This window comes from Mercenaria mercenaria, chromosome 16 (genome assembly GCF_021730395.1).
Source record: "Mercenaria mercenaria strain notata chromosome 16, MADL_Memer_1, whole genome shotgun sequence".
Lineage (NCBI taxonomy): Eukaryota > Metazoa > Mollusca > Bivalvia > Venerida > Veneridae > Mercenaria > Mercenaria mercenaria.
The window spans coordinates 454,208-478,754 of NC_069376.1; the positions used below are offsets into that span (position 1 = coordinate 454,208).

Sequence of the window (24,547 nt, forward strand, 5' to 3'; positions counted from 1 at the left end):
ATATCATTTTAAAAATGCGCCTTTATCGCTTACAGAAGGTTTTTTCTTTGATTGACTTAGTGAACTAGTTTTTGACCCAAAATGGGCCCATTATCAAACTTAGCCTAGATTTCATAGGGTATCATTCTTACCCAAAATTCATGAAGATCAATTGAAAAATACAGTCTTTATCTCATACACAATGCTTTTCTTTGATTTGAGCTTGTGACCTAGTTTTTTTTTATCCTAGATGACCAATTTTCAAATCTGGCTAGATTTTAACAAGGTATTCATTCTGACAGAATTTCATGAAGATCAGTTGAAAAATACAGCCTCTATCGCATACACAAGCTAAATGTTGAGAGACAAACTGACAACAGATGCTGGACATTGAGCGATCACAAAAACTCACCTGAGCAATAGGTGAGCTAAAAACTATACATGCATATAAGGTTTATGTGTAATTTTTATCACTGTTTTATATGAACTAATATACCTGTCACCAAGCCAGCTTATCCCCTTTGCACAACAGGTAGATCCTTCTATCAGAAGGTTGCTGCATCGAATCCTCAGGAAGATGTTTGGCTGTCTGTAGGGCAAAACATCAAGGTTAAGTTTACTCCCTAGATCATGTGAAGAAGTTATCAGTTACTTGCAGAAAACAACAAAATTTTGTAGCAAAGGTCCCTGGCTTAGGGACATTTTTCACAAAACATATTGCATGAAAACACAATGTCTTCTTCTATACTATAGATGTAAGTAAATCAAAACTACATATCAGAAAATTCACACAGACGTTATGTAGTTTGAAAATGTCTGGAAATCTATAATTTGTGAATGCTTTCAAATGCTTATATATGCATTGTAATAAAATGAAATATTTTGTCATATTAAAGGGAGGTAATTAATAAACAAGTGAAATACATGACATTTATATGGTACTAAACAGTCTATCAATACAAATTATCTTACTTTCATTTTTAAATTACTGGGAAAACTGATATAAATACATATGTATTGTACTTTATCATAAAAAAGGGAAGTAATTTCATGTACAAACAGAAAAAAGAAATTAACTGGGGTGCCTGTGACCTCGAATTTGTATATGTATATGTCTTGTAATGGTGAATATTTATACCAACACCACTGCATCAAAAAGTTACTGAGCAGACAAAAATTACCAACAAGAGGGCCATGATGGCCCTATATTGCTCACCTGTTATCATTGCACTTGAGGACAAGAAGGTCCTCAGAAAAAATTTCTAAGTCCAAAGGACAGGAACAACAAAGGGAAGAAATTAAACCAAAAAGAAAAAAAAAATTCTTACAAGGTACAGGTATGTCAAAATACACCTAAATATTGGAGGTACCGTCCATGTTGTACCACAGAAAAGTGGTCTCGGTTTTTCCCTAAGGCCAATAATAAAAAAGTTACTAAAAACAAGCTATTTCTAGTAATGTAAAAGGGAAGTAATTAAAAAAAATGATTGTAAGTTAACAAAAGAAGGATCTGCCAAATAAATCTGTTGACATAAACAAAATTTCAGATCAGTATCTTCATTAGTTACGGAGATATACCCATTTTAATTTGAAATAAAGGGAGGTAATTTGACATAAAATCAGTCCATAGTTATCTACCCTCATTGGCTCAGTCCAACTAATGACAATAATGAAATTTCAAATAAGTCCTATAAGTACTTACTGATATAAATCAATTTTGATTACAATCAGGTGAGGTAATCAGATATAAACTACGAATGGATCTGATTTGTCATGGAATCCAAGATTTATTGTTGTTGAAGATATTTTGGAAGTTAATAGAATCTGGCCAGTTCAAGAAAGGAACCGAGATCTTATGGTGATACAAGTTGTGTGCAAGATTGGTTAAAATAAAATCATAAATGAAGCTACTATTGTGCAGACAAGGTCAAAATAGCTAATTCTGGCCCTTTCAGGGGCCATAACTCTGGAACCCATAATGGAATCTGACCAGTTCAAGAAAGGAACCGAGATCTTATGGTGATACAAGTTGTGTGCCAGTTTGGTAAAAATCAAATTATAAATAAAGCTGCTATTGTGCAGACAAGGTCAAAATAGCTAATTTTGGCCCTTTCAGGGGCCATAACTCTGGAACCTGTAATGGGATCTGGCCAGTTCAAGAAAGGAACCGAGATCTTATGGCGATACAAGTTGTGTGCAAGTTTGGTTAAAATAAAATCATAAATGAAACCACTATCGTGCAGACAAGAAATTGTTGACGCACGCACGGACGCACGAGACGGACGGACGGACGGACTGACGACGGACGGAGGGTGATCACAAAAGCTCACCTTGTCACTATGTGACAGGTGAGCTAAAAATCCAAATAGGTGACACTGACCTTGCATTAGATGTCTGAGTCTTACATGCAACAAAATAATTTGTTTTTGTGACTGTTTAAGTCAAGTTAACATCTAACTGTGACCTTGACCGTCGAAACAGGGGCCTGGTCTTGCACATGACACATTGCCTCTTAATGAGGAATATTTGTGCTAAGTGATTTTAAAATTCCTTGACAAATGGCAGAGCAATGGATAGAACAAGAAGCAAGACCGTGTTAACCTTTGACCTCTATGTGTGAACTTGACCTTGGAGCTAGAAGTCTGGAACTTGCATATGATATATCAACGACATGATAGGTAAACTTTGTGCCAAATAACTTTAAAATTCCTTTATAAATGGCAGAGCTATAGACTGGACAAGAAAAGGACCAAGTTAACCTTTGACCTCTATGTGTGAACTTGACCTTGGAGCTAGAAGTCTGGATCTTGCATATGACACATCAACGATATGATAGGGAAACTTTGTGCCAAATAACTTTAAAATTCCTTTATAAATGGCAGAGCTATAGACTGGACAAGAAAAGGACCAAGTTAACCTTTGACCTCTATGTGTGAACTTGACCTTGGAGCTAGAAGTCTGGAACTTGCATATGACACATCAACGATATGATAGGGAAACTTTGTGCCAAATTACTTTAAAATCCCTTTATAAATGGCAGAGCTATAGACTGGACAAGAAAAGGACCAAGTTAACCTTTGACCTCTATCTGTGACATTGACCTTTGAGCTAGGGATGTTGGTCTACAGAGTGACACATCAACTTATTAAAGGGAACATTTGTGCCAGGTAATTTGAAAGTCCCTTATGGATGAGTGGACTAGAAACATGCAATGAAAACACTGAACCTCTAACTGTGACCTTGTCCTTGGTGCTTGGGGTCTGAGTCATGCACATGACTCATTGCCCCATTACGGTGAAAATTTATGCCAATCAATTTAAAAATCCCTTGAAGAATGGCAGTCATGGATCGGACATGAATCGGACACTATTTACTTTTTACCTCTTCTTAATCTTAAATGCTACATGTACATGTAGGTGTTTGGTTATCCATATAATTTATAAAACAGGATCAATCACACGGCACTTCAAAGCATTATTCATGTGAAAAAAAAATTATCAAAACTTCAACCCGAAAATTTATTTGAGGGCATGACTGAGGAAAGACTGATACGAAATTTATGGTCTTAGTTTCATATGATGCAAGTATTATGATGAATAACTATTTTCAGTGAATTAAACCATCAAGTAATAACACACACGAAGTGGAAGTTCAGGAAACTTTTAGCATTTAAACTGAAGACGTGAAAGCCGGTGCCAGAGAGACAAGAATAACTATTTTCAGTGAATTAAACCATCAAGTAATAACACAGACGAAGTAGAAGTTCAGGAAACTTTTAGCATTTAAACTGAAGACGTGAAAGCCGGTGCCAGAGAGACAAGAATTACTATTTTCAGTGAATTAAGCCATCAAGTAATAACACAGACGAAGTAAAAGTTGAGGAAACTTTTAGCATTTAAACTGAAGACATGAAAGCCAGTGCCAGAGAGACAAGAATAACTCCATATACTTTGTACAGTCAAACCTATAATTAAATATTGATTCGTTTACCTAATTTTTTTCAGCAGGAACATACCATATCCTTACATATTCTGTACACTTTTCCTGTAACTATTCTTTCAACTCCATACATGTGAGACACAAATCTGTGCAATAAATGTGAACTTCTTGTTGCGTTTATGGAAAACTGCAGAGTCCTACCTCATATATTTCTCTACAAAAGAAGAATATTTCCTAACATGATGTACATAAAAGATAATTCCTTTTTTAATGCAAAGAATATATTAAGACATATCTCAGTGTTATATCAGAATTGTGCATTGTAGCAACTGTTTCCATGTGTGATGTGATGTTGTGTTAAAACATTGAATGTTCAAAAAGTTGCTTTTCCAGTTTTCAATTTTGTTCTGTCTGTGACTGATAGCAGAGCTGGACCAAGTGAAACAAGTGATGAAAGACTTAGTGATAATAAAGAAATCCCTGCTGTTAAGGTGAAATTACACAAAACCAGACAGACATTATGACCAAGTGAAACAAGTGATGAAAGACTTAGTGATCTGCAATAAATAAATCCCTGCTGTTAAGGTGAAATTACACAAAACTAGACAGACATAATGTCCATTCACAATGAACAAAATCTTAAATTGTGTATCACAGCTGAGCTTTCTGGCAAAAACAACAACAACAGCCCTGATCTATATATAAACAAGGCAGTCTGAAAGACAGCTAAATCCCCCGCCACAGCTATGGATAGTGAAAGGGTAAACCTTTGATTTTAGCTGTGACCTTGACCTTGAACTGACATGGCTGACTCATGAATTCTGCATAACGTCTTGATGAGGTGATCATTTGACCAAAGTTTCATGAAAATCCTTCAAGGGGTTTAGGAGATACAGAGCTGAAACCTTTGACCTTCAGTTGTGACCTTGACCTTGAGTTGACATGGCTGACTCATGAGTTTTTGATGAGGTGATCATTTGACCCAAGTTTTATAAAATTCCTTCAAGGGGTTTAGGAGATATAGAGCGGACATGAAATGGAAGGCTCAAACCTTTGACCCTAAGTTGTGACCTTGACCTTGAGACGGCATGACTGACTCATGGGTTCTGCACATCGTCTAGATGAGGTGATCATTTGACCAAGTTTGATAAATTCCTTCAAGGGGTTTAGGAGATATAGAGCGGACACAAAATGGAAGGCTCAAACCTTTGACCTTGTGTTGTGACCTTGACCTTGAGCCGACAAGGCTGACCCATGGGTTCTGCACATCGTCTTGATGAGGTGATCATTTGACCCAAGTTTCATGAACATCCTTCAGGAGTTTAGAGATATAGAGGGACACAAATGGAAGGCTCAAAAACCTTTGACCCTAAGTTGTGACCTTGACCTTGAGCCGGCATGGCTGACTCATGGTTCTGCACATCGTCTTGATGAGGTGATCATTTTGACCCAAGTTTTATATAAATTCCTTCACGGGGTTTATGAGATATAGAGCGGACACAAAATGGCAGGCTCAAACCTTTGACCTTGAGTTGTGACCTTGACCTTGAACCGCAAGGCTGACTCATGGGTTCTGCACATCGTCTTGATGAGGTGATCATTTGACCAAGTTTCATGAAAATCCTTCAAGGGTTTAGGAGATATGGACCGGACACGATTTTGTTACGGATGGAAGGACGGACGGACGGAAGGACGCAGACCATTCTATAATCCCTCCGCCACGGCGTGGGATTAACAACAGCCCTGATCTATATAAAGAATGATTTTAATGTACATCACTGCCTGCTGAATGTTCCAAACTGGCTAAATTTCTGCAAAATACCTTAATAAGTTTCAACCTGAGAATCTACAACTGGTTCTCCAAATTTTTCCAGTGACTAATATCAATTGATGTGACCCTTTTTGTGATAGAACCAGTATCTTCTGTGTGACTGGAAAGCCTGCGGCCAAACCACATCTGAACTATGACTCAAGCTAGCCATAATATCTGAGATTGAAAACTTATTCAGTTTAAATGACTGCATGTATGTGCAAAATATATTTCAAAACAATATGACTGCAAAGAAAGTGTGATAAAACCTAAAAATCAAGTCTTACGTATGTAAAATGTGTCATAACAAACACTTTGAATAACAAAAGTATCAATTACAATGTCTGTTCAAATTGCTTTACTGACTTCCAGGTCTGAAGCAACGTTTACTGTTTTCAGGTGAAATTTAGTACAGTAAGCTGTATTCCAAGTGAGAATATATAGGTCAGATTGTAGCTAAAAATTGGCTGCAATCTGACCTAATAATTCTCGCTTGGAATACAGCTTACTGTACCAATTATTAGGAACAAAATCCTGTCCAATTTCAAAGTAACAGATTACTAATGTAATCTCACTACCACACATGCTTCAGAATGTAGTCATTATGTTAAAACTGGCTGAAATAATGTTATTCCACTATAATTCTAATTTCTACCTGTCTTTCAATTGCCGTTGCAATTTAAACGAAGTCTATTAAATTTTACAGTATCACGGAAAAGTACCTGATTTTTATTAAAAATATTTACAAAGGAATTATTTACCTATTCACAACACCAAACAATTGTCTTCAGTCAAATCTGAGAAGTTGTAGACTTATATACACAAAGGCGGTGAATCCCCTTCTATGCGACAAACTTCACATTGTTCAAGCGCTCTCATTTCAGGGTTTTGGGTACTGAAAATATACGAAATCCAACAAAATAAGTAAACATACAATTCAGGACCTCAAATATGAAGACTTATGCTCAATTTAGCATTTAAGGAAACCAATATTCAAGTCTAGTGTGTGAAAACCTGCCAGTTTGCCTTCAAAATCTATTGAAATATGCCAATTTCAGGCCTGATCTGTCCAATTTCAAGTCCGTAAACTGATTTTTCTTGCACAGATTATGATTATACATATTTCTCTATTCAGACTGTGTGTACTGTGTAAATTCAAGTATCCAAAAGCGCAATTTAATGTAAACAAGAATAGAAACATATATGAGCCGTGCCATTGGAAAACCAACATAGTGACTTTGCGACCAGCATGGATCCAGACCAGACAGCGCAGATGCGCAGGCTGGTCTGGATCCATGCTGATCGCAAATCCACTATGTTGGTTTTGTCATGGCGCGCTCATATATAATATCCGACCTAGGTCAGATTTCCTCGCCGCAGCTCTATTTCTAAAAATCCATGGCGGCATTTTTAATACACCATTTTGTTTTCCACAAACGGTTTCAAACATAGAACTTATACAAATGCATTTTATGCATGAAAACCTGCAAAATTAGAAAATTTTCAAAAATATGTAAACTGAAAGTAGGATTTTCACATTTTTCAAGCATGTATAGTTTTTACTCAAACTGAAGCTATTTCAGCAATTGTAATAATTAATTAAAGTAATTTCCAGATTTCTATGCCAACCAGCAATTCTCCATTAAAATTACAGCCATGTAGATTGCAAAATAACAAAAATATTGACAATTTACATTCTGAATTTTTCCATTAAATCAGGCCTAAGACCTAAGGTATTTTTACTATATGTTCTATATAGGCAATGGACACTAATGCATTTTTGCATGCATTCCAACCCCACAAAATACCTGAACTCAACAGAACTACTCAAGAGAAAAAATTGCAGCCACAATAAACATAGGGTTTGAATGGCTCTTTTTTCAATCATTTTGAACCAAATCACATGCGTATGAAAAATACTCTCTAGATGGCCGCAAACAGGCAAAACTGGCATTATCAAAAAGTCATGTTATGCATATTCTGACATTTTCATTCTGTCAAATTGTACATGTACCTATTATTCTATATCTCCTCTATTTAAGTATATGCTATTCATTTATTGCAGGTTTTTCACTCAGAAATTCGCCAATGCATTTTTGTATTCACCATCAAACAGAGGAACTATTTTCTATGTTACCACTTCCTTATTGTGGTCAACCAAGGGCAAGTTACTGTGATCTTGTGCCTATTTTGCGCAGCCTGTGCACATACCTTGTTTGCATGCTGAACAATGTTAATGTAAAGTTCAAGTAAGATATAAGCAATAGTAACAAAGAAAAACAAAATTTGCCAAAAAACTTGCAGTCATGAGCTTTAATGAAACAAAATTATTTGAAGGAATTTGGTGAATGGCTATACAAGGAACATTGCTTTGAAATTATTTTCAAATCAAGCCAGATGTTTCAAAGCTGAAGATTTTCAAAGTTTTCTATACATCAATACTGGGAAAACTAACCTACCCCCTGCCCTACCCCACATGGTTTTTAATGCAAAACTGCTGTGTAATTACTTTAAAACTGGACAAGCAATTTCGGACAAGATCTTCCAAAGTTTTCCATATAACTAAACTAAGAACATTAGCTTGGAATGTTTTTTTTGTTTGTTCTTTTTTTTGTGTAGGTCACCCAAGAAACATTTCTGGGGTAGTATTTCAAAATGTCTTCTGGGAAGAAAATTATAATGTTTCTCCTTTTAGTTGCCATTGCAACAAGAATTCTGCTACTCAGTATAATGAAAGTCTTGAAATCTGAAATAAGACCTCCAAAGCAAAGAAACAATCCTGTGAAGTTTGGTTGAAATAGGCATAACGGTTAAAAGGAGATAGAGAAATTTTGGATGATATATGGATGACAGACCACCAATGATCCTTAAAGCTCACAATAAGCACTTTGTGAAAAAAACTTTAAACTAATGATTGAAATGAATCAATTCCTTTTAGTAATAACTGAGACGTAGTGAAAATGCATCAAACTTAACCTGAAATTCTCAGTAAAAGTGTGGGGGGTGGGGGTGCATATTTCATGAAATATTGGTCCATATAAATCAGAGATATGGACCTTTGTGTCATATGGATATGCATGGTGAGGTGGAACAACTACTTTAAGTTTAAATCAAATCCATTTTGAGGGCTGAGTGCGAAACTATTGTATCTTGTTCTTTATTTATATACAGATACAATAGTTTCGTGCTCAGCCCACGATTTATAAGTAACAGAGATAGAGAAATTGCATCAAGACTTTAACCTAAAATTCAAGGTGAAAGGGAAGGGGGTGGGGGGATAATTCAGGAAATATTGGTACCAGAGTTTTGGTCTTCAATTCAAATGATGTGGATGATAAGGTGGAGCAACTACATACATTCTGAATCAAATCAATTCAGAAATGTCTGAGATAGAGTGAAAGAGCATCAGAACTCCAGGCAAGATGCGTATTTGCATAAATACGTTTTGAAATTTACAAAAAATTGCATTTAAAATCAAACCTATGCATACTGGTACGCATTGAAAAAAATGGGATACATAGATTACTCGACTTAAGTTCGTAATCCCACATCTTTTTTGTAATCGAGTCAACATACATAAATGCCGTCTCATACAGTAACTGAAATTAAGATGTAGTGTAAGATGTAATGTTTGCAGTTAACAGAATGTTAAAACTATTTGAATGAAGGCTCAAGAATATTCAGGAAAACAGCATTGGTCAACAAAGGCACATCAGCGGAGCACATGAATTTCACAAAATGATACAAACAGTTATTATTATTACCCTGTAAATGATTTCAAATCTAAAATACCCTTTTGGAAAAATATGTAGTCTAGAGTAAAATACCCTTTGAAACAAGAGCACCGCCTTGCGGGTGCTGACGCTCATCTGATTTTTTTTGTATAATAGAAATATTGTCCTACCCATGATTTTCTAAGTCTAAAAAGGGCCATCATTCTTGCAAAAGGCAGGATAGAGTTATGTTTCTTGATGTACAGTGTCCACTTATGATGGTGAAAAACTGTTGCAAGTTTTAAAGCAATAGCTTTGATAGTTTATGAGAAAAGTTGACTTAAACATAATACTCAACCAAGAAAATGATTTTCTAAGTCCAAAAGGGGCAATAATTACTGCAAAAAGCAGGATGGAGTTATGTTGCTTGCTGTACAGGGTCAGCTTATGATGGTGAACAAGTGTTGCAAGTTTCAGAGCAATAGCTTTGATAGTTTAAGAGAAAAAGTTGACCTAAACATAAAACTTAACCAAGAAATCTGATATTTTCTAAGTCCAAAAGGGGCCATAAATCTTGCAAAAAGCAGGATGGAGTTATGTTTCTTGCTGTACAGGGTCAGCTTATGATGGTGAACAAGTGTTGCAAGTTCTAAAGCAATAGCTTTGATAGTTTAGGATAAAAGCTGACCTAAACATAAAACTTAACCAAGAAAACTGATTTTCTAAGTCCAAAAGGGGCAATAATTCTTGCAAAAAGCAAGATGGAGTTATGTTTCTTCATGTACAGGGTCTGCTTATGATGGTGAACAAGTATTCCAAGTTTCAAAGCAATAGCTTTGATAGTTTAGGAGAAAAGCTGACCTAAACATAAAACTTAACCAAGAAATCTGATATTTTCTAAGTACAAAAGGGGCCATAATTCTTGCAAAAAGCAAGATGGAGTTATGTTTCTTGCTATACAGGGTCAGCTTATGATGGTGAACAAGTATTCCAAGTTTCAAAGCAATAGCTTTGATAGTTTAGGAGAAAAGCTGACCTAAACATAAAACTTAACCAGGCAACGCCGACGCCGACGCCGACAACCGCTCAAGTGATGACAATAACTCATCATTTTTTTTCAAAAAATCAGATGAGCTAAAAAGAAACAAAAAACAAACAAGAGGGCCATGATGGCCCTGTATCACTCACCTGAGTACCATTGCTCAAAATGATATGATCAAGTTTTGACATAGAGCACATAGGCATATACATTTTAACAAGATTTGAACAAATTTTGTAGAGGTCCACTAGGCAATGCTACATGTCAAATATCTAAGATCTAGGCCTTCTGGTTTATTTTTAGAAAATTTGGAAGATTTTTCTATCTACAATCAAGTAACCCCATGAGGCGGGGTCAATTTGACCCCGGGGGTCATGATTTGAATAAATTTTGTAGAAGTCTACTAGGCAATGCTACATGTCAAATATCTAAGATCTAGGCCTTCTGGTTTATTTTTAGAAATTTTTTGAAGATTTTCCTATGTAAAATCAAGTGACTCCTGGGGCGGGGTAAATTTTGAACCCGGGGGTCATGATTTGAATAAATTTTGTAGAGGTCCACTACGCAATCCTACATGTCAAATATCTTAGCTCTAGGCCTTCCGGTTTATTTTTAGAAATTTTATGAAGAATTTCCTATGTAAAATCAAGTGACCCCTGGGGCAGGGTGAATTTTGACCCCGGGGGTCATGATTTGAACAAATTTTGTAGAGGTCCACTAGGCAATGCTACATGTCAAATATCTAAGCTCTAGGCCTTCTGGTTTATTTTTAGAATTTTTTTGAAGATTTTCCTAAGTAAAATCAAGTGACCCTTGGGGCGGGGTCAATTTTGACCCTGGGGTCATGATCTGAACAAACTTGGTAGAGGTCCACTAGGCAATGCTTCACACCAAATATCTAAACTCTAGGTCTTCTGGTTTTTGAGGAGAAGATTTTTTAAGATTTTCCTATGTAAAATCAAGTGACCCCTGGGGCGGGGTCAATTTTGACTCCGGGGTCATGACTTGAACAAACTTGGTAGAGGTTCACTAGGCAATGCTTCACACCAAATATCTAATCTCTAGGGCTTCTGGTTTTTGAGAAGATTTTTTTCCTTTTGGTTGCCATGGCAACCAGAGTTCTGCACGGAATTCAATTCTTTGAATAATTTTGAAAGGGGGCCACCCAAGGATCATTCCTGTGAAGTTTGGTGTAATTCTGCCTAGTGGTTTTCAAGAAGAAGATTTTTTTAGAAATTGTTGACGGACGACGGACGACGTCACAATAGCTCACCCTGTCCTTTGTGACAGGTGAGCTAAAAACTAGGGAGTAAAATATTCTTTAGCCTAAAATCTCATCTGGAGCTCTGAGAGCATCAAAACTTTGAATCTGAAATTCTAAATAAAAAGGGGAATAATTCATGAAATATTTGGCAAGTGTTATGGCCCTTGTGTCACATGATATAAGTGATAATGTTGAGTAACTTTTTTGTTTGAATCAAATCCATTTAGTAATACCTGAGACAGAGTGAATGTGTATCAAAAACCTAACCTGAAATTTGAAGTAAAAGGGGGCATAATTCATGACATATTGGTACCAGTGTTATGGAACATGTGTCACATGATATGGGTGATAAGGTAGAATTACTATTTTAAATTTGAATCAATTCTATTCAGTAATATCTGAGATAGAGTGAAAGTGCATCAAAACGTTCTAAGGGGTATTATTCATGAAATATTGGTGTGAGAGTTGTGGCCCTTGATATGAGTGGTGATGAGCAATAACCATCAAAAAATTGAAACAAATCCATCATGTAATTATAGTGATAAAGAGAAAGTGCATCAAAACTTTAAACAAAGCGCATACACAGAAGGACACCAATGCCGGGTCAAGCAGGACAGCTCTCTACACCTTGTATAGTTGACTAAAACTTACCTAAAAAATTTTGCAATCTGTCTTAGTAACTGTGAAAACTCTGCCAAATTATTTGAGAATCTACGCATCCATTGCAAATATGTCGACTGGCCAGACACGTAATAGTCTGGCAGACTGGTACACACATCACTGTCCCACAGACCTGTAGAAATAATATTATATGGTATGGTACTGGTTAATTGGTATGAAAATATAATGCTGCATTTACTGTAATTATGGAGGCATCCTTCAATTCTTAAAATACCTGTGTAGTCATACTCAATCCGAAACTAGAAACCTGATTAGATTCTGAAAGTGAAAATTTCTATGAAAGCAAGTGCATTTTAGTATGTATGCTTTAAACTGAATTAGCTCCCTTCGATTGTAAAGATTTCACATTATATTGCTGCTTTTTAACTCCCTGAGGCCGATATCATAATATACATGCTGCGGCGAGATAAGAATTACGACCTGACGTCGAAGAAAATTATCTGATCTTATCATAATCACATTCGCATGCAGTCAATTCAAATCATGCATGGAAATATTATTAACATGGGTGTAAATCAAACTATACTTTTAAAGTTTTAACATATATTAATATTTATCTCGCCTCCTACAAGTTTCTTGCATTTCTATTGGCCAATAGACGTCACGAGGAGACAAGATATATTCCATATCCTGCTAGTATATTTCAGATATGAATTTTGATCAAAACAAAATTGCTGCGATACTGCTGATGTAATTGAATCAAGTCAGATTATTTATGAGCGCCAACGATAGTATCGTTTCCGAGAGTAAATTTAGGGTTTTCTTGTGATATCATTTTATATCTAAGTTGAGGCTTGTGAAGTTTGACAAAATTAGCCGGAATAACTCTGTATGGGATAACAGACGTTGAAATCTTGTTTTGGAAGTTAAATCATCGTGAAATAAAGGAATTGACATATTTGTTACTCAGCAGTTTGTTGTAGGATCATTTACTCTACAAGACATTTAAGACATCGTGATATCCGGTAACTTTCGAAGGGATGGAATAAGAAATTTTTTTAGTGTTTCTAATCTAAACCAGTTCATAACCTGTGTAGATGAGCTTTTGTGTTTTGTGATTTAACCAAAACACAGGTCATTGTGCATTTTATGGCTGGTGTAAATCAACTAGTGATGACCAAACAAATGATTTGTGGGATTCCAGTCTGCACTGTATGTAGCTTTGTTAATTTACAAAATGTGTTGATTATAGCATGTAAGTAAAGGGTAGTCGGCAAGATAAAATCGTTACACTGCTTGTTGGTGACAGGATACGGGATATACACTGCTTGTTGGTGACAGGATACGGGATATACGCTGTCTCGAAAATCCATATGGATTTCTCTGACAGCGTATATCCCATATCCTGTAACCAACAAGCAGTGTAACTAATAATATCCACTTTCGTCTGTAACTTATATCCAAATAGTTATAATTTCTCTTCAAAACATTCACCATTTTTACACATCTATTGCGTTTTAATAAATATTTGAATATTTCCGATTTTATTACTTTTTTCAAATGTAAACACATTAAATTCCAATAGATATCACAGAGTATTTACATTAACATTACTCAAAATTAACACCCATTTTTTAGTGAATATCAATGGTTTGTTTTGATGTATAATTAATTTCTAAACATGTACACAAACGTTGTGTGACATGCACTGAGACAGTTATGTTGTAATATTTACACCCATCTTTGAAGAATTATTAAATTTACAAAAAACGTTTATTTACACATATTGTTGTGTATGAAACATGCTTTGCTGTGTTATTTTATCCATTTTAATTTAATGCGATGTAAGTGTACGAATATTTCAGCTTTCTAAAACTTAGTATTTTTCCAGCATTCATTTCTCTGATAATGAAATTTCATCTTTAGAATCATCATCCGACGGAACTGATACGTCAAAATCAGCATGATAATAAATATTTTCTTCAATGTAAGAAAAATCTCGGCTAATTATTTTAATCTTTTGAAATACTGTATGAACGAAACACAGCGGAGTTCGTCTTTTTTATTTCCTTTACCGCATATTTACAAACATTTATTTTAACAAGGAAACTAATTATTAGCATAATTAATAATTATAACATCTAAGAAATAATAGCCGGTATGCAAAATAATTTTGCTTTTATCAGGATTATCAAAAATTAACAAGTATGTGACGCAATCATTATGATCTCGGTGCTGCGACTATACTCGTCAATCGCCATCCTGGGGAGTCCTGATAACGCGCCTATAGTCGGATATCGACGCTACAGGGGTAGAAAATATAGCGCCTTTAGTCGCATTTCGGCCCCAAGGAGTTAAAGTACTGGTATTTGTTCAGCTTTTATGTAACTCTAAATGCAGTTTTTAAGTGGTAAATTATTCTTAACAAAAATTATCTGGTTACTTATTAGATATTTCTATGACTGCCATGAAATCTAAATTTCCACCATGGTTCCCTCATACACCATATAAAACAAAAACCTGCATCTCTTCAATTTTGAATTAATTGTCTGTAGCCATTCTGCTTTACTGTTACTTCACACTACAAAAGAAGAGACACTTTTCAAAATGTTTAGAAAGAAATATATTATGAGAAGCAATTTTACAATTTAACGATAATCACCTAAAACTCCTAACTTATAACTTGAAACTAAGTTCCCTATTATGAAATTTCATGCAATGATATTCGTAAGTGAATCTATGTCAGTAAGTAAAAGGTTTAGACTAAACAAGAAAACAATACCTAAAATAACTGGCGTTCAAAATTTATGTCACTTTGATTTTCCTTGAAATTAATTTCCCCTGTTATTTTGTGTATCTAAATAATTACAAAATCAATGCATGTAATGTAAATTTGTTGAACAGAAAGGAAAAAGGAATATGTTTACTGATACTCTTAAGTTTTTACCCTGCAAAATTTCTATCATGCACTTGTCTATCTTTCAATTTGGACAGTACCATTAACTGTTAATAGGGATGTTTACCAAAAAGATACTGACTGAATGGCAAACAGAGCAGATCTTGATCAGACTGCAAGGACAGCTTATGCTGATCATGATTTACAATGGTTGCAAAGGCAGAATCAATTGTGTCCATTATTTTAAGGGTTAAGGGACCAATGACAGAAAGAGAAAGAAAAGAACAGAAAATAGCTGGTATGAATCAATTGCTAAGACACTAATTGCTAAGGCAGAATCAATTGTGTCCAGCATTGTAAGGGTTAAAAGGCACCAATGGTAGAAAGAGGAAGAACAGAACAGAAAATATCTGGTATGAATCAATTGCTAAGACACTAATTGCTAAGGCAGAATCAATTGTGTCCAGCATTGTAAGGGTTAAAAGACACCAATGGTAGAAAGAGGAAGAACAGAACAGAAAATATCTGGTATGAATCAAATCTCAGCCATCAAATATTTTAAACAGGCTGCTGGTGTAGTATATCAGTATACCTGAACAGAAACCTAAAACCTTGATTTCTTTCTTAACTGTTTTAGTAAACATTTCTGTGAAAACAAACCCTGTAATTTACCAAAATAGAATTAAGCAAGGGCATTTGTGTGTTGTTTTTTTTTCAAATTTGAGTTACCTCCCTTCAACTGTAAAGTATAAAAATCTGGCTTAAGAAGTGCAGTTGGATTTACAGGAAAACAATTCTAAATACAAAATTATGGTGTGATAACATACCAAATCATTTCATGTCTGTGACCCACAATGTTTCCCATATACACCATGCTGAACTGAGACACGCAACTCTTCATTTTCTAACTTTCATGGTCTGTAGCTATTCTGCTTTTCTGTAACTGCACACCTACAAAAAAAGTGGAATTTCTTGAAAACATTTTGTAAATCCGTCAAAATCTAAAGATGCACATTCAAAAAGTTATTTCACAAATTTAATGAAAATTATCTACACTTCAGTTAGATGGACTGCCAGACATTCCATCAGTAAACATGTGTAAAAGATAATAAGCACTATACCTAACATTATATACTTGAATTTCGAAGTTACCTTCAATAAATTAAAAGTTGTATGATAATGATAAAATCATTCAAGTAGATTTAAAACAGTCTTCATGCATCAGAGAACACGAAGGTTTGTAGTAGGTGGAAAGGCGTCTGAAAACAATCTGTAATATCAAGAGGTGCTGCAAAGTTAGTTCCCTTGGTCCGAAGCTTTTTTCACATAGGCTGCTTGCCAGTAACCTCTAATGGTTACATGGAAACATGTATCAATGATCTACCTTATCAATTCAAAACTGCACCATAGTTCCATCAATCACCATATAGAACAATGACCTGCATCTCTTCAGTTCTTAAGTTAATGGTCTCCGGCCATTCTGTGTTACGGTTACTTCACACTACAAAAAGAAATATAAAGTTCAAAGACGTATTAGATGCACATATACCACAATAAAATCAAGCACGGACATTTTGGTTATATAGCTGTAATTTGGTTGAAAAAAGTTCCTCAGTGATATTTACTATTTATTTTTCATAAAATAAGACACTTTTCATGTTTCTTTTTGCATTTTTTCAGGTTATTTAATAGAAAACGAAAGAAGGGTGTTAATTCTGCAGACCGCTGTCTGAAACACTGCTATATGAGGGTACTTGACTTCAGATGACTTGCATTTTTTTTGTTTTCTTGAAGCAGATGTATGAATATCTTGTAGAAAATAGGTCTCTAATAGAGAGAAAATTCAGAAACTGTATCGAAATAGATCTGTTCAAGTAGTTAAATTTTATATGAAACAAAGAACAATTTCTTTTAATATAGCCTTTTAGTGTTCTTTTTTTAAAATTGAGTTACCTCCCTTCCATTGTAAAATTTGTTTTATTTCTACAAAAAAAAGCATGTTTTGTCTGTGTTCAGCTTTTCTATAACTCAAGGGTGCAGCTGGATTAGAGGAAAATGGTTTTAAATAAAAATGATCTTCTTACTTGTCACATGATTTCTATGCTTCATACCCACGATGTTTCTGTATTAAACAATTTACAGCTGCATCTCTTCATTTCTCAACTTCATGGTATGTAGGTATTCTGCATTACTGTTACTTCACAATGCCCTGCAAAAGATTTGATTGTTTTTTGCTTTAAGTTTAATGCTATTTTTCAATAATATTTCAGTTGTTTTCCGGCAGGCATTTAACCTTACCAGTGTTCCTGGATTCTGTACCAGTACAAACTTGTTCTCTGTAACTGCTAGATCTATACATAGAGCTCTGAATTCGGCTACCCATATCGGGCCTCAGTCAAACGGCAGCATGTCAATACATGCGATCAGCTGTTTAGACGGCATAGAGGCTATGACTATGTAACTGCCAATTCCCTATATGAAACAGAGGTTAAATACAAATAATGTCAAAGAGAACAACATGTGCCTCACACGTGGCCCTAACTCATGGATGTGAAGGCTGATCTTGGTCTGCACTGTACGCTATGCTATCAATAAATTTTCAGTGAACACCCCTTTGAATGATAAATTGTATTGTCCAGATTGAATAATAGACCAGTCCATTTTAGAAATTTAGGAGGGTAAAGGTTAATTGTTGACAAAGTCTACAAAATATCTTACAGTCACCACTGACTTCAAGTTAACTGATTAGTATTCATTGGCCAATAGACTATTATGCACTTGCCGACACTGGCAACAGCGGGCTAAAGGTTAAATAACAACAGTTTAGGGCATTTTGGGCCTAATTAAGGTGAATTCAGGCATTATTAATTATGATTACTTAGACAGTAACATGTGAAACTATTGAAACAAGGAAACAAGAAACGCGGCAATGCCACGAAACCAGGTTTTCAACACTTTTCATAAGAATAAACAAGAGTGCCAGAATGTCACAATATACGCCCGTCACAGCAAATTTCTTTACTCTAGCACCTGTATTTGCAGATGTAATTTTAATTTTGTGGTTGTTTAGTAATCATTGTAATTCTTTTGTTTTTCTAAGTCCACAAAAAAACTCCTTACCAGGTAGAGATACCTTAAAATACACCTAAAATTAGAAAGTAACAACTATGTTGTACCACAGAAAAGTGGTCTTGGTTTTTCCCTACGGTCAATTATAAAAAAGTTACAATATAAGTTATTTATAGTAACAACTAGGGGAAGTTAATCTTAAAAAAAAAAAAAAAAAAAAAAATACAAAAAAAAAAAATTGTAAATCCACACAGAAATCCTTACCAGGTAGAGATTGGTCAAAATACACCTCAAAATTGGATGTAACATGCATGTTGTACTACAGAAAAGTGGTCTCGATTTTTCCCTACGTCTAGTAATGAAAAAGTTACAATATAAGCTATTTATAGTAACAACAAAGGGAAGTAATTCTAAAGAAGGGAACTGCGCAAGACACTTCGTCTCATGATGGTGTATAATTGTGCCAAGTTACATCAAAATCCCTCTATGCATGAAGAAGATATGCTCCGGACAAAGTTTTCATTCTTGTATCCTTTGACCTCTGTGACCTTGACCTTAGACCTAGTTCTTGCGCAGGACACTCCGTCTCATGATGGTGAACAATTGTGCCAACTTTCATCAAAATCCCTCCATGCATGTAGAAGATATGCTAACCCTAACCTAACCCTAACCCTATTTTTAGTAACAATGACCTTGACCTTGATCCCAGAAACCCCAAAATCAATCCCAAGCTACAACTTTATATAAGTTTTATATACACCAAGTTTCATCATGATAGCTCATTCCTAAGTTAAGTTATTGACCGGAAACCCTTTTTCTATTTTAAATAACAGTGACCTTGACCTTGATCCCAGAAACCCCAAAATCAATCCCAGCCTTTGTCTTGATATAAGCTACATACATACCAAGTTTTATTCAAATATCTTTACCGAAACAAAAGTTATTGACCGGAAACCCTTTTTCTATTTTAAGTAACAGTGACCTTGACCGTGACCCCAGAAACCCCAAAATCAATCCCAGCCTTTGTCTTGATATAAGTTACATACATACCAAGTTTTATTCAAATATCTTTACCGAAACAAAAGTTATTGACCAGAAACACCAGTTTGACGCCACCGCCGCCGCCACCGCTGCCGCCGCCCGCCCGCCCGACCGACATCTACCCCAATCTAATAACTCAGGTTTTCGTTGAAAACCTGGTTAACAATTAATATGTATATAGCAACAACCACCACTTTTGGTTAGTTTTAATTACAGGAACGAAATTATGTTTTTTGGACTCTTAATATGTGTGTATAAATGACAAATCAATTGTGTTTTTGACAATAAATATTACTGATAAAGTTTTATGAGGTGCTAAAGGGTTGTATGTCCTGGGGGGCAAATGTTCGGATCCCGTGTTAAAGTCTTGTCCTAGATTTGACAGGTAACAACTTTTTCAGGCTTTTTGTGCAAAAGTGACTGCAGTTAATTTTTCTGCTACATCATACATGTATTTGATTTATTTCAATATGACTAGTCACTTATTCATCCATTATGATTATAAAGGAAGATTTCCCTAGTTTCCTTACAGAGATTACAAAGCCATTGAATGATTCAATAAAAAAAATATATGTGCAAAGAAGCAGAAGGATAAAAATTTGCATGTGCTGTGAAAAAAAATTTGCCTTGGACGTCTAGTACGCAGGCTAGGTGTCCGGTTGCCGGACGGCTAGACACTTCCTTCTGTTTATTATAATGTGCTGACCTAGACAAAATAATTTTACGTTCAGATTGTTTTATATTTATGACAGGCAATCTAAACGTCAAAACTTTGAAGGAGCAAAATAATGGAGGATGAATCACAGTACACAGTCATGTAAATGTATTGGTTTTATTGCTTGCGCACCAGAAAATTTGTAATTCTGGATATTATTTGATAATTTTTAATATTAAAATCAATGAGGAATTGAAACCCCTTTTGATATATGTAAGCTTTATTTGAATTTACAGCCAATTCGTAAAATAATCAGCATTTTAAAGCGTGTAAAGCGTTGGCAGCTATGAAAATTTCATCGGAAATTGTGTCAACTATTTTGGTGTTTTGAATACTTGACGCTAGTGGAAATAATGAAAAAATTATGTCAATGTTTCCTCGAATCGCGTCAAATAAGTTGGACTAGTGCCGACCGTATCGCCAGTGGAATAGTTTGATTAACGTCTGTTAACGTCTGCAAATGCTTCAATAACATAATGGCTGATATGATCTCACATGAGATTATCTCCTGTTGTCATTCTGTATATTTTATACTTCCTTTCATGGTACTTTCACTTTGGAAAACATTGTATAATTTCTTAACTGCACATTTTTAAGTCTTAAAAATCATACAGTATTTTAAATACCCTCTAGATGTAACATGATAAGATAGGTTTGAAAAGCGAATGCTAGCATTTCATTTTATTTGCGGACACATTTTTCGGAAATCCTGCAACAAGGATTTGCAAGAGTTATCTTTCTTGTGATTACAGCCCTTTTTTACGCTGGTTTTTGAGCCGAAATTTGGCCCCATTTCCAAAGCAAAATAATATACTTTTATCCCCAACTGCACTAAAAAATTCCCCAACTGCAAGTCCTTTTTAAAATCATCGTGGAATTCCCTTTCCAAACAAAAGCGTTTCCAGAATTCCAGAATAACATAACGGGCCGATTCGCCGGAGAGATATTTATAAGTAACTTTAAATAACAAGCTGATCCACGGAAGTAATGAACGAAAAAAAAATCTGAAGACAAGTCGAAGCGCTTGCAAAGAATTTAAAATGCGCGGCGCATACGTAAGATTTCACTTGCGTTCATTTCAGTTGATGCAAAGATTTCAATCGTGTTCATTTCTGACAGGACCCGCCAACCTTCCCCAAAACCATAAGGCAGTGGCTAGAGAACCGGAATCGGTTCCCTAGACAGCAAACTTATTCGTCCGGAACCGGTTCTCTAGCCGAAGTACCGTGCATTGGCTAGGGAACTGGAATTTTACTTCTATGCATAAAGCTGTGAAATTCACTTATTTTTTTTTTTTGGTAAGTATTATGCATGTTATTATCTTAATAAATTTAACATTTCAATTTTCAGCAGGTAATGCCCTAGCTTTCATTTATCTGTGTTTACCGTGTCTCCAAAAGTATACTCCCCGCATACTGTCCACCATATTGGAATGATAAAATAAACTAGGACGAATGAATGCAGAAATAGCATTGGAGCAAGCCGAAATAAACTTGAAATGTAAAATTAAAAGGTATAAAACAATAAAAGAAACATTTAAAACAAATTAAGTAATTTCTGTTAATTAGTATTGATCACATATCTTTGAACGTCATCGATGTGAAATACCAAGGTGTTACAAACTCAGGGGTTTTTTTGGGCCGTTTTTATAGCCGTTATTCGGCTATATTCCCAATGCCAAAATGTACGTATTTTTCCCAAAATGAGTACAAAAATTCCCAATCTACATTCTGAAAAAAATTTCATCAAAATTGCATAACTATTGACCAAATTATGGACAATTTTGTGATGGAAGTATGTTAAAGAGGTTGTACAAAGTAAAACAAGTGCGATAAGGAAGTGCTTAAACACAATCTTACTATATCCTATGGGACTAAACATTTCCCAATTTGGAACATTTATGCGTCAAAATTCCCACTTTTGGGGGTATAGGCTACATGTGTATGTTCCCAAATTTGCTAGAAAAAACCCTGAAACTGATCAAAGAATCCGCATGAAATTTTAACGGCAATTAAATTAGTTTGTACATCTATAAACATGTAATGATACAAAAGAAAATCAATATAATTTTATATTTAATTAATATTAACATATTTCATGTTGAAAGCAAATAATTTAAACATTTAAAAACGGGAAAGTGAGTTTTCACGCGTTTATTCGTATACTAGTTTTTATCATTCCAATTCTGTGGTGCCAGGTTGTGGATTATACCTGAACATACTACTGCTGAACCAGTTGGGTTTCGACATTTCTGGCAGTCAAGATTACAATAACAACAATATGACGGGCAGTAAACGCAGATAAATGCAAGGGCACGGTAAAATTAATTAAGATAACAATATGCATGACATTTACCAAGAAACAAAGTGGATTCTGGCAGCATTATGCATAGAAATAAAATTCCGGTTATTTTGGTTACAGAACCGGTTTCGGATGAATACATACGCTGTCTAGGGAACCAATTCCGGTTCTCTAGCCACTGCCAAACCATAAAAAAGGGCTGCTCTATCACTAAAATTATCTATATACCGATGATACTGTTGCATGGTGGTAAGGTGTCTGACTTCAATTCACGCATTACCATGGGAAATCATATTGTGGTATCCAGACATTTGTTGAAATTGTTCATTGTTGTTGTAATTTTTTTTATCTTGCCCGACACTGTGTACGAAAGTTCTATGTACGAACATCAAAAGCTGATTGTTTCATAAATAACTTCATAAAAGTTCTATTATTACGTTAAATCGATATCACTTATCCGTAAATAGTTTTACAATTCATTATTAACTGCTGTCATACCCTTATTTACATGTAAACATGCTTAAAAGTTGACTTAGACTAGCAAGCCCGCGAATGTCAGCCATTTTGAAATTATGACGTCATATTTGGGTTAGTATAAATACCGGACGTTCCGTATCGCTGTAGTCACACAGTCACACAACCGATAAGCATCAACACAGTTGTGTTGAAAACAGAAAAGCTAAATCTCTCTTATCCGATAGTAGAATATGGATCGTAATAAGGTGAAATACTTGTTACATTTGCCTGTTCTTTCATTCCAGTGCAGATCAGTTGATTTTTAACTTTGTTATAACCAAAGTTTTTGCCAAATCTGGTACACTACCAAATCTGGTACCCACTAGATCTGTTTACCGTCGTCTGCTAAGTCAACTCTAGGTCTTTTATATATATCCTTATTATACCGTAGAAGTGGGTGGATATATCTTTGATCTAGAGATTCAATCCGTAGAAGTGGGCAGATGCTTTAGAAATACAACTGTAAGCCTAAATGTGGGCAGACTAAAAGTACCAGAAAACAAAGGAATCTATATATGAAATCCTCAGTCAGACCGCATGTTCAGGTCTAAGTATATGTCTTCTCATCGAAAGTAGAAAAATATTGACATGTTATGTAACATCTGTTCTGAGAAACATCGCCCTCAAAAAATGCTCCAATAAAAATAGATGTTTAGCAAAAAAAATATAAATAAATAAAAAAAATGCAGAGTTACGGTACTTGATGTGCAGAGTCAGCTTTTAAATAAGACAAATAACTGCTCCAAGTTTTAAAGCAATAGCTTTGACCTTTAAAGAGAAAAAATGACCTAAACGCAAAACTTAACCAAAAATTCTGATAATTTCTAATTTCAAGTTCGTAAGGGGCAATAATTCTTGCAACAAGCAGGATAGAGTTTAGTTTATTCCTGTACAGAGTCAGTTTTTGATGTTGTACAAGTGTTGCAAGTCTTAAAGCGATAGCTTTGATAGTTTAGGGGAAAAGCTGACCTAAACTCAAAACTTTACCAAGAAATCAGTTTTTTTTTAAGTTCAAAAGGGGCCATTATTCTTGCAAAAAGCAACATGGGGATATGCTTGTTGCTGTACAGTGTCAGCTATTGATTGTGAACAAGTGTTGCAAGTTTTAAAGCAATAGCTTTGATAGTTTAAGAGAAAAGTTGACCTAAACGTAAAACTTTAATATGAAATCTGACATTTTCTATGTCCAAAAGGGACTTAATTCTTGCAAAAATCAGAATGGAGTTATGTTTATTGCTGCACAGAGTCAGCCACTGATGGTGAATAAGTGTTGCAAGTTTTAAAGCGATAGCTTGAATGGTTTAGGAGAAAAGTTGACCTAAACATAAAACTTAACCAGATAAATCCAGCGCCGACGCCGATCAAGTGATGACAATAACACATCATTTTTTTTTTTCAAAAGTCACATGAGCTATAAATGAAATCAAAATGATTGTTTTACTATGATGACTTACATTCTTAATATTGAAAACATAGATTATATCATAATCTCTTTTAAGAAGCGAACGGAAAGCTAGTATAGGACTTTGTGTAAAGACGAATTCCGAGTGTTAATGAATAACTCCGGGTGGCCAAACCCCAGGCACCCCACCCCACGCACTACCCTTTACTCAGTTTGAGCAACATGAATTAATTCTAGACGTC

At 35.1% G+C, this 24,547-nt stretch overlaps 1 long non-coding RNA gene across 5 annotated transcripts in view; it reads right to left on the minus strand.

Moving 5' to 3' along the window:
- The window catches only part of LOC128549400 (uncharacterized), a 49,060-nt gene extending 26,099 nt beyond the window's left edge, over positions 1–22,961 (minus strand). For 3 of the 5 annotated variants that reach the window (XR_008367545.1, XR_008367543.1, XR_008367541.1), the window contains exons 1-9: positions 22,616–22,950; positions 17,346–17,470; positions 16,646–16,762; positions 16,089–16,212; positions 14,809–14,946; positions 12,396–12,537; positions 6,490–6,623; positions 3,970–4,132; positions 476–568 (exon numbers count right to left, since the gene is read on the minus strand). This is a non-coding gene — a long non-coding RNA (uncharacterized LOC128549400). Of the gene's footprint in view, positions 1–475; positions 569–3,969; positions 4,133–6,489; positions 6,624–12,395; positions 12,538–14,808; positions 14,947–16,088; positions 16,213–16,645; positions 16,763–17,345; positions 17,471–22,615 lie in introns of all 5 variants that reach the window. The other 2 variants (XR_008367544.1, XR_008367542.1) reach the window with 2 other exon arrangements.
- Positions 22,962–24,547: the final 1,586 nt, after the last annotated feature.